The sequence below is a fragment of the Rattus norvegicus genome, chromosome 8 (genome assembly GCF_036323735.1).
Source record: "Rattus norvegicus strain BN/NHsdMcwi chromosome 8, GRCr8, whole genome shotgun sequence".
NCBI lineage: Eukaryota > Metazoa > Chordata > Mammalia > Rodentia > Muridae > Rattus > Rattus norvegicus.
In genome coordinates, this window is record NC_086026.1 from 43733336 (window position 1) to 43744640 (window position 11305).

Sequence of the window (11305 nt, forward strand, 5' to 3'; positions counted from 1 at the left end):
TAACAACCTGTGAAGTAACAGCGTGGAATCTTAACATCAGTCTCCAAGTTCTCTTTCAGTGGTGGCTTCTCCTGTTCCTCCTGTCTTTTCCTCCTTTCTTTTCCAGTCTCCTCCCCTTCCCTCAAACTTTTCTCCTGCCCATCCTTCCTTCTTGTCCAATGACAGAACTCATTCTATCTCATACCTGCCTCGCCTGTGACATCATCCCACAGAGATGTTCATTCAGTTATTGCCCTAGAATATGTCACCAAGAATCATACTAACTCAAAACCCTCAGCCCATACCATGTTTCCTACATAATGTACTTGGATACTGTTCCTATTCTGTATGATACATATACCTCTATTTTGCATTGGGTAGTCTGACATATATTGTATGCCTAATGAAACTGATTTCACTGTTCAATATGATTTCTTGGATAGTTTCAGTTCAGTTTGTTTTATTATTATTTATTTGTATGTATATTGGTATGCATATTTAAGTGCCCATGTCTACAGGTCACAGTTCCACTTGGAGAAAGCAGTGTTACCTTTCCACCATTCTGATTCTGAATTACTGGCATTATGGATGTCAGACTTCAATTCAAATGTATCAATTGAATCATCTTATCAGCCCTCAGTTTTTAAAATGACCAGTAAGATAGTTCATTAGTTCTGATAGCCTGAGTTCCACCACAAAATATTTTTGAAACCACCAAAGAAAATACTAAATATATTTCAAAGATAAAATTTACAACCCTTGTAGCATTTTGCCATTTACTCTAAAGAATAATACAGAGAAATCCAATGTCTTGCATTATTTAACTGTAAGTATTTTCAAGATCATGTTTTGTTTTTACTCTTGGGAAAATTAGGTATAAGTGATTTTGTACTATTCTCAGTCATGTCCCCTTCAAATAGCAGAGCTTCCAGGGACTAAGCCACTACCCAAAGACGATACGTGGACTGACCCTGGGCTCCAACCTCATAGGTAGCAATGAATAGCCTAGTAAGAGCACCAGTGGAAGGGGAAGCCCTTGGTCCTGCTAAGACTGAATCCACAGTAAACGTGATTGTTGGGGGGAGGGTGGTAATGGGGGGGAGGAGGGAGGAAACCCATATAGAAGGAGAGGCAGAGGGGTTAGAGGGATGTTGGCCTGGAAACCGGGAATGGGAATAACATTCGAAATGTAAATAAGAAATACTCAAGTTAATAAAAATAAATAAATAAATAAAAAGGACAACCCTTGTACTATTTTGCCATTTACTCTATAGAATAATACAGAAAAATTCAATGTCTTACATTATTTAACTGTAAATATTTTCAAGATCACATTTTATTTTTACTATTGGGCAAATTAGGTATACCTGATTTTGTACTATTCTCAGTCATGTCCCCTTCTAATAGCATGCATATGCAACTTATCAGTTGTACATGAAGGACTACACTGATGAGTGGAAGAGCTATACTGACATTGTTGATAATGTAACTTGGAAGGGCTACATAATGCTACATTTGAAGTTCTATGACAGGACTACAGTGGCACTGTAGATAGAGGAATGTGGAAGGAATACAGTGACACTACATAATGAAGACAACCTATAGGCCCTTGTATTCTTTCTGCAGTTGCTGTGCATTTGACTTTGCATGTGATACACATAGCATGATTAAGCCTTATTGTTTTGCTTTCACTAGAAATTATTCTCTGAAACAACTGATAATGAGGCTAATCATGTTTGCTATACTCATCTTCATTCTACAATTTGTTCTCTAAATTTATACGGGCCCCAATTTTCATTTGTTTTTATGTTCTCTTTCATGTAAGGTGAAACTTCTGAAACAACTTCTGTGATAATAAATTGATAAGCTGATATATCATATGCATAGGAAATTTTTACTTTTAGTTAAATACTGTATTTGGTGGGTGTAACACTCTGACTGGGGGAAGTGTGAGTGTGTGTGTGTGTGTGTGTGTGTGTGTTAGTGTGTGCATGCCTGTTATATTTTTCCTTTATACCTTTCTGATTTTGAAAGGTGTGAGTCTATTGTCTCTTACCAGTGTTTTTTATGAAAATCCTGGGTTAGTTCCTGATTTTGTTCACCAAATAAGCTAATCTTCTGTTTTTATACTTTTTTTCAGGAGTTCAAGGCTATTATAGGTTTAACTATTTATCCTAATTTGGATGCTTCAGTTTTCCTGGATCTGTGTTTTTTGCTTTGCATTTACTATTAGAAAATATTCGTGGTTGCATTTTTCAATAAATATTCTACTATTTTCTGTAGAAAAAAAACAAAATGTTTACTGTTTTTCACAACTTGTGGATTCTGAGTGCTGGTCTCTTCTTATTTTATGCATTTTTTCATTATTCTGAAATTATTTATTCACTGATTCACTTACGTACTTAGTTAATTATTTTTTTGAGGTAGAGTTATATTAGCCTAGACTGGCCTCCTACATTCTACGCAACTACCTTGAACTTATTTTCTGGCCTCTACCTCAGTGCGGAGTTTACATTTGGGATTTATCACCCATTTCTGTGTAGTACTAGGAATTCACCTCTGCCAGTTCAACTGCATCCCCTCTTGCCCATATTTTTTTTCCTTATGTTGGAGCTTCTTTCCAGCTATTATTCAAGGAGCACAGTACTGACATCTGCTGTGAAGACTTCAACGAGTGAGATCATTTCTATTTTACATAGAAAACAGCTTGATCATGAAGGAACCATTTTTCATCTCCTGCTTTTACATACTTCCATATAGTTCCCTATGTTTCTATCCAGCTTTGAAAGAGTAGTTAGAGTCTGCAAGGAGGAAAAAAGGCAATATCTGATATGGTAATTTTTGAGTTGTATAGAATAGCAGTATCTACCATTTTCATGAAGGCAGAAGATTTAATATCTAGATGAAGCTGGTTTATGGAAAAGATTTCCTTCTTGCTGGATAATCATGGCAAAGTGTGTGGTATTCCCACCTCCATGGCTCATTATCTCAGAATTCTTTTAATCTTATGGCCATAAATCCTCACTTGAATATGAGTAAAACATTTGTGGGAAGGAAGACAGAAATACCTGGTCTCTGGCTATAAGGTAGAGTAGAGTAGAGCCAGTGATGAATGTAAAACTACTAAATGAGCTTACTTCCCCCCAGACTACCTGCTCATTTCCTGGTCTGAAATCCCAGTGGCTTCCTCTCCATGCCTTGGCTTTTGTAGGTGCTTGACCAGCTGAGATTGGTCTTGAAATTTAATCTGCTTCATCTCACCTTAAGATCCCACTCCCATGGGTAAGAACATCCTATTTTTTTATGCTGGGGCTCTCTTCCTGGTAGACTTCCTATAAAGTCAGATCCTGACAGGTGGTAGGGGCTAGTGTTGGTGGGCTTACAGAATGGTTTCTACTGTGTGTAGCTTGCTTTGAAGAAATGAAGAGCCGAAGATAAGAACCGACTTTCTCCTGAACAAAACACCAATGGCTTATGTTATAAAAACAAGAATCGACAAATGGGATCTCATAAAACTGCAAAGCTTCTGTAAGGCAAAGGACACTGTGGTTACGACAAAACGGCAACCAACAGATTGGGAAAAGATCTTTACCAATCCTACAACAGATAGAGGCCTTATATCCAAAATATACAAAGAACTCAGGAAGTTAGACCTCAGGGAGACAAATAACCCTATTAAAAATGGGGTTCAGAGCTAAACAAAGAATTCACAGCTGAGGAATGCCGAATGGCTGAGAAACACCTAAAGAAATGTTCAACCCTTTAGTCATATAGGAAATGCAAATCAAAACAAATCTGAGATTTCATCTCACACCAGTGAGAATGGCTAAGAACAAAAACACAGGTGACAACAAATGCTGGCGAGGATGTGGAAAAAGAGGAACACTACTCCATTGTTGGTGGGATTGCAGACTGGTACAACCATTCTGGAAATCAGTCTGGAGGTTCCTCAGAAAATTGGACATTGAACTGCCTGAGGATCCAGCTATACCTCTCTTGGGCATATACCCAAAAGATGCCCCAACATATAAAAAAGACATGTGCTCCACTATGTTCATCACAGCCTTATTTATAATAGCCAGAAGCTGGAGAGAACCCAGATGCCCTTCAACAGAGGAATGGATACTGAAAATGTGGTACAACTACACAATGGAATATTACTCAGCTATCAAAAACAATGACTTTATGAAATTAGTAGGCAAATGGTTGGAACTGGAAAATATCATCCTGAGTGAGGTAACCCAATCACAGAAAAACACACTTGGTATGCAGTCATTGATAAGTGGCTATTAGCCCAAATGGTTGAATTACCCTAGATGCCTAGAACACATGAAACTCAAGACGTAAGATCAAAATGTGAATGTTTCACTCCTTCTTTAAAAGGGGAACAAGAATACCGTTGGCAGGGAATAGAGAGGCAAAGATTAAAACAGAGACAGGACCACCCATTAAGAGCCTGCCCCACATGTGGCCCATACATATACAGCCACCCAATTAGACAAGATGGATGAAGCAAAGAAGTGCAGGCAGACAGGAGCCGGATGTAGATCGCTCCTTAGAGACACAGCCTGAATACAGAAAATACAGAGGCAAATGCCAGCAGCAAACCACTGAACTGAGAACAGGACCCCTGTTGAAGGAATCAGAGAAAGAACTGGAAAGCTTGAAGGGACTTGAGACACCATATGAACAACAATGCCAAGCAACCAGAGCTTCCAGGGACTACGCCACTACCTAAAGAATATACATGGACTGACCCTGGACTCTCACCTCATAGGTAGCATTGAATATCCTAGTAAGATCACCAGTGTAAGGGGAAGCCCTTGGTCCTGCTAAGACTGAACCCCCAGTAAACGTGATTGTTGTGGGGATGGTGGCAATGGGGGGAGGATGGGGAGGGAAACACCCATAAAGAAGGGGAGGGGGAGGGTTTAGGGTGATGTTGGCCCGTAAACCGGGAAAGGGAATAACACTTGAACACTCGAAATGTAAATAAGAATTACTCAAGTTGTTAAAAAAAAAGAACAAAAAAAAAAAAAAAAACCACTTCCTCCCACATGAAAAAAAAAAAAAAACAGACTTTCATATAAGCAATCAGTGTATCTTTTTTTGAAGGATGTTCCTTAATTGAATAGATACTGAAATTACATTTGTTAGGAGGGAAACAGTGAAAATTATTTCATTGGATGGTGTGAATGAAAATGTATCCCATTGGCTCAGGCACTGGAACATTTAATCCAATTGGCTCAGACATTGTAACAGGAAGTTCAACCCTGCTGGAGGAAGTATGTCACTAGGAGGGTGGACTTTGAGATTTTAAAGTCTTTCCCTACTCTCCCATTTTCCCTGTGCTTCAACTTGAAATTATAGATGTTGAAAATAAGGAGCTCTCAACTTTCTGCTGCCAAGACTGCACTAACCCCACTTCCAGGATAGATCGATGCCCCCATGGAAGGATAGAGCCATCTGTATGGAACCTATCGCAAAAAGGAACTCTATTTTTAAAGTTGTCTATTGTTCAGGGAGTTTAACACACTAACAGAAGAATAACTAATACATTTCATGAAAAATGAGACCCATTTAATATGTTCTGATATTATTGAATGAAAGGTTTTCGAAATAGCTATTTGGAAAAAAATTCAAAACCCTAAAATTTCACTGAACTCTAAAATAAATTACAAATGCAATCATTTGAACCTTTTTCCTCTTGTTGTCTTTCTTTCCATTTTATTTTTTTTTTAATTTTTATCTTCCATTTTTGATAAATTGGGTATTTCTTATTTACATTTTAAAGGTTATTCCCTTTCCTGGTTACAAGTCCATTAGCCACTTAACCCTATCAACTCCCCTTATAGACTGGTTTTCCCCTCCACAAACACCCCCCCATTAATGCCCCCCACAACAATCCCATACACTGGGGGTCCATCCTTGGCAGGATGAAGGGATTCTCCTTCCACTGGTGCCAAAACAAGTCTATTCACTGCTTCCTATGCAGTTGGAGCCCAGGGTCAGTTATGTATAGTCTTTTCGTATTGGTTTAGTCACTGGAAGCTCTGGTTGGTTGGCATAGTTGTTTTTATGGGGTCTCAACTGCTTTCAGTTCTTTCAGGCCTTTCTCTAATTCCTCAAACCAGGATCCCGTTCTCAGTTCAGTGGTTTGCTGCAGGCATTCACCTCTGTATTTGATAGATTCTGGCTGTGTCCCTCAGGAGAGATCTATATCTGGATCCTGTTAGCCTGCATTTCTTAGCTTCATCTATCTGGTCTAGTTTTGGTGGCCGTATATGTATGAACCACATGTGAGGAAGGCTCTGAATGAGCATTCCTTCAGTATCTGCTCTATACTTTGCCTCCCTATAACCCCCTATGGGTATTTTTCTTCCCTCTTTAAAGAAACAGTGAAGAATCCACATTGTAGTCATCCTTTTTCAGTTTCATGTGGTCTGTACATTTTGGGTAATTCAAGCGTTTGGGCTAATATTGACTTATCAATGAGTGCATACCATGTGTATTTTTCCGTGATTGAGTTACATCATTCAGGATGGTATTTTCTAGTTTTGTTCATTTGCCAGTGAATTTTATGAAGCCTTTGTTTTTGACAGCTGTGTAGTACACCACTGTGTAGATGCACCACATTTTCTGTATCCATTCCTCTGTTAGAGGGCTTCTGGGATATTTCCAGCTTCTGGATATTATAAATAAGGCTGCTATGAACATTGTGAAGCATGTGTCTTTGTTGTATGTTGGAGCAACTTTTGGTTATAAGCCAAAGAGAGGAATAGCTGGGTCCTCATGTGCTGCAATTCTCAATTTTCTGAGGAAACTCCAGACTGATTTCCACAATGGTTGTACCAGTTTGCAATCCCAATAACAATGGAGGACTGTTCCTCTTTCTCCACATCCTCACAGCTTTTTGCTCTTAGCCATCCTGACTGCTGTGAGATGGAATCTCAGGGTTGATTTGATTTGCATTTCCCTGATGACTAAAGATTTTGAACATTTCTTTAAGTGCTTCTTGGCTATTCAATATTCCTCAGCTGTGAATTTTTGTATAGCCCTGTACCACATTTTTAATAGGGTAATTTGTCTTTCTGCAGTATAACTTCATGAGGTTTTATGTACATTTTGGATGTTAGTCATCTATCAGTTGTAGAATTAGAAAAAAATTTTCCCAGTCTGTTGGTTGCCATTTTGTGCTAACAACAGTGTCCTTTGATTTACAGAAGATTTGTAGCTTTATGAGATCCCATTTGCCAATTGTTGATCTTAGACAGTAAGCAATTGGTGTTCTGTCCAGGAAATTTTCTCCAGTGCCTGTGTGTTCGAGATTCTTTCCCACTGTTTCTTCTGTTAGTTTGAATATATCTTGTTTGATGTGGAGGTCCTCCACCCACTTGCACTTAAGCTTTGTACAAGGCAATAAGAATGGATCAGTTTGTACTCTTCTACATGCTGACCTCTAGTTGAAACAGCACCATGTGTTGAAAATGCTATCTTTTTTCCATTGGGTGGTTTTTGCTCCTTTGTCAAAAATCAAGTGGCCATAGGTATGTGAGTTCATTTCTGGGTCTTCAATTCTTTTTTTTTATTAACTTGTGTATTTCTTATATACATTTCAAGTGTTATTCCCTTTCCCGGTTTCCGGGCAAACATCCCCCTCCCCCCTCCCCTTCCTTATGGGTATTCCCCTCCGAACCCTCCTCGCATTGCCGCCCGCCCCCCATAGTCTAGTTCACTGGGGGTTCAGTCTTAGCAGGACCCAGGGCTTCCCATTCACTGGTGCTCATACTAGGATATTCATTGCTACCTATGGGGTCAGAGTCCAGGGTCAGTATATGTATAGTCTTTAGGTAGTGGCTTAGTCCCTAGAAGCTCTGGTTGCTTGACATTGTTGTACTTTTGGGGTCTCGAGCCCCTTCAAGCTCTTCCAGTTCTTTCTCTGATTCCTTCAACGGGGGTACTATTCTCAGTTCAGTGGATTGCTAGTGGCATTCGCCTCTGTATTTGCTGTATTCTGGCTGTGTCTCTCAGGAGCGATCTACATCCGGCTCCTGTCGGTCTGCACTTCTTTGCTTCATCCATCTTGTCTAATTGGGTGGCTGTATATGTATGGGCCACATGTGGGGCAGGCTTTGAATGGGTGTTCCTTCAGTCTCTGTTTTAATCTTTGCCTCTCCCTTTCCTGCCAAGGGTATTCTTTTTCCTCATTTAAAGAAGGAGTGAAGCATTCACATTTTGATCATCCGTCTTGAGTTTCGTTTGTTCTAGGGATCTAGGGTAATTCAAGCATTTGGGCTAATAGCCACTTATCAATGAGTGCATACCATGTATGTCTTTCTGTGAATGGGTTAGCTCACTCAGGATGATGTTTTCCAGTTCCAACCATTTACCTACAAATTTCATAAAGTCGTTGTTTTTGATAGCTGAGTAATATTCCATTGTGTAGATGTACCACATATCCTGTATCCATTCCTCTGTTGAAGGGCATCTGGGTTCTTTCCAGCTTCTGGCTATTATAAATAAGGCTGCAATGAACTTAGTGGAGCACGTGTCTTTTTTATATGTTGGGGCATCTTTTGGGTATATGCCCAAGAGAGGTATAGCTGGATCCTCAGGCAGTTCAATGTCCAATTTTCTGAGGATCCTCCAGACTGATTTCCAGAATGGTTGTACCAGTTTGCAATCCCACCAACAATGGAGGAGTGTTCCTCTTTCTCCACATCCTCGCCAGCATCTGCTGTCCCCTGAGTTTTTGATCTTACCCATTCTCACTGGTGTGAGGTAAAATCTCAGGGTTGTTTTGATTTGCATTTCCCTTATGACTAAAGGTGTTGAACATTTCTTTAGGTGTTTCACAGCTATTTGGCATTCCTCAGCTGTGAATTCTTTGTTTAGCTCTGAACCCCATTTTTTAATAGGGTTATTTGTCTCCCTGCAGTCTAACTTCTTGAGTTTGTTGTATATTTTGAATATAATCCCTCTATCTGTTGTAGGATTGGTAAAGATGTTTTCCCAATCTGTTGGTTGCCGTTTTGTCCTAACCACAGTGTCCTTAGCCTTACAGAAGCTTTGCAGTTTTATGAGATCCCATTTGTCGATTCTTGATCTTAGAGCATAAGCCATTTGTGTTTTGTTCAGGAAATTTTTTCCAGTGCCCATATGTTCCAGATGCTTCCCTAGTTTTTCTTCTATTGGTTTGAGTGTGTCTGGTTTGATGTGGAGGTCCTTGATCCACTTGGACTTAAGCTTTGTACAGGGTGATAAGGATGGATCGATCTGCATTCTTCTACATGTTGCCCTCCAGTTGAACCAGCACCATTTGCTGAAAATGCTATCTTTTTTCCATTGGATGGTTTTGGCTCCTTTGTCAAAAATCAAGTGACTATAGGTGTGTGGGTTCATTTCTGGGTCTTCAATTCTATTCCATTGGTCTATCTGTCGGTCTCTGTACCAATACCATGCAGTTTTTATCACTATTGCTCTGTAATACTGCTTGAGTTCAGGGATAGTGATTCCCCCTGAAGGCCTTTTATTGTTGAGGATAGCTTTAGCTATCCTGGGTTTTTTGTTATTCCAGATGAATTTGCAAACTGTTCTGTCTAACTCTTTGAAGAATTGGATTGGTATTATGATGGGGATTGCCTTGAATCTGTAGATTGCTTTTGGTAAAATGGCCATTTTTACTATATTAATCCTGCCAATCCATGAGCATGGGAGATCTTTCCATCTTCTGAGGTCTTCTTCAATTTATTTCCTCAGTGTCTTGAAGTTCTTATTGTACAAATCTTTTACTTGCTTGGTTAAAGTCACACCGAGGTACTTTATATTATTTGGGTCTATTATGAACGGTGTCGTTTCCCTAATTTCTTTCTCGGCTTGTTTCTCTTTTGTATAGAGGAAGGCAACTGATTTATTTGAGTTAATTTTATACCCAGCCACTTTGCTGAAGTTGTTTATCAGCTTTAGTAGTTCTCTGGTGGAACTTTTGGGATCACTTAAATATACTAACATGACATCTGAAAATAGTGATATTTTGACCTCTTCTTTTCCGATCTGTATCCCCTTGATCTCCTTTTGTTGTCTGATTGCTCTGGCTAGAACTTCAAGAACTATATTGAATAAGTAGCGAGAGAGAGGGCAGCCTTGTCTAGTCCCTGATTTTAGTGGGATTGCTTCAGGTTTCTCTCCATTTAGTTTAATGTTAGCAACTGGTTTGCTGTATATGGCTTTTACTATGTTTAGGTATGGGCCTTGAATTCCTATTCTTTCCAGGACTTTTATCATGAAGGGGTGTTGAATTTTGTCAAATGCTATCTCAGCATCTAATGAAATGATCATGTGGTTCTGTTCTTTCAGTTTGTTTATATAATGGATCACGTTGATGGTTTTCCGTATATTAAACCATCGCTGCATGCCTGGGATGAAGCCTACTTGATCATGGTGGATGAATGTTTTGATGTGCTTTTGGATTTGGTTTGCCAGAATTTTATTGAGTATTTTTGCGTCGATATTCATAAGGAAATTGGTCTGAAGTTCTCTTTCTTTGCTGTGTCTTTGTGTGGTTTAGGTATAAGAGTAATTGTGGCTTCGTAGAAGGAATTCGGTAGTGCTCCATCTGTTTCAATTTTGTGGAATAATTTGGATAATATTGGTATGAGGTCTTCTATGAAGGTTTGATAGAATTCTTCACTAAACCCGTCTGGACCTGGGCTCTTTTTGGTTGGGAGACCTTTAATGACTGCTTCTATTTCCTTAGGAGTTATGGGGTTGTTTAACTGGTTTATCTGTTCCTGATTTAACTTCGGTACCTGGTATCTGTCTAGGAAATTGTCCATTTCCTGAAGATTTTCAAGTTTTGTTGAATATAGGTTTTTATAGTAAGATCTGATGATTTTTTGAATTTCCTCTGAATCTGTAGTTATGTCTCCCTTTTCATTTCTGATTTTGTTAATTTGGACGCACTCTCTGTGTCCTCTCCTTAGTCTGGCTAAGGGTTTATCTATCTTGTTGATTTTCTCAAAGAACCATCTTTTGGTTCTGTTGATTCTTTCTATGGTCCTTTTTGTTTTTACTTGGTTGATTTCAGCTCTGAATTTGATTATTTCCTGCCTTCTACTCCTCCTGGGTGTATTTGCTTCTTTTTCTTCTAGAGCTTTTAGGTGTGCTGTCAAGCTGCTGACATATGCTATTTCCTGTTTCTTTCTGCAGGCACTCAGCGCTATGAGTTTTCCTCTTAGCACAGCTTTCATTGTGTCCCATAAGTTTGGGTATGTTGTACCTTCATTTTCATTAAATTCTAAAAAGTTTTTAATTTCTTTCTTTATTT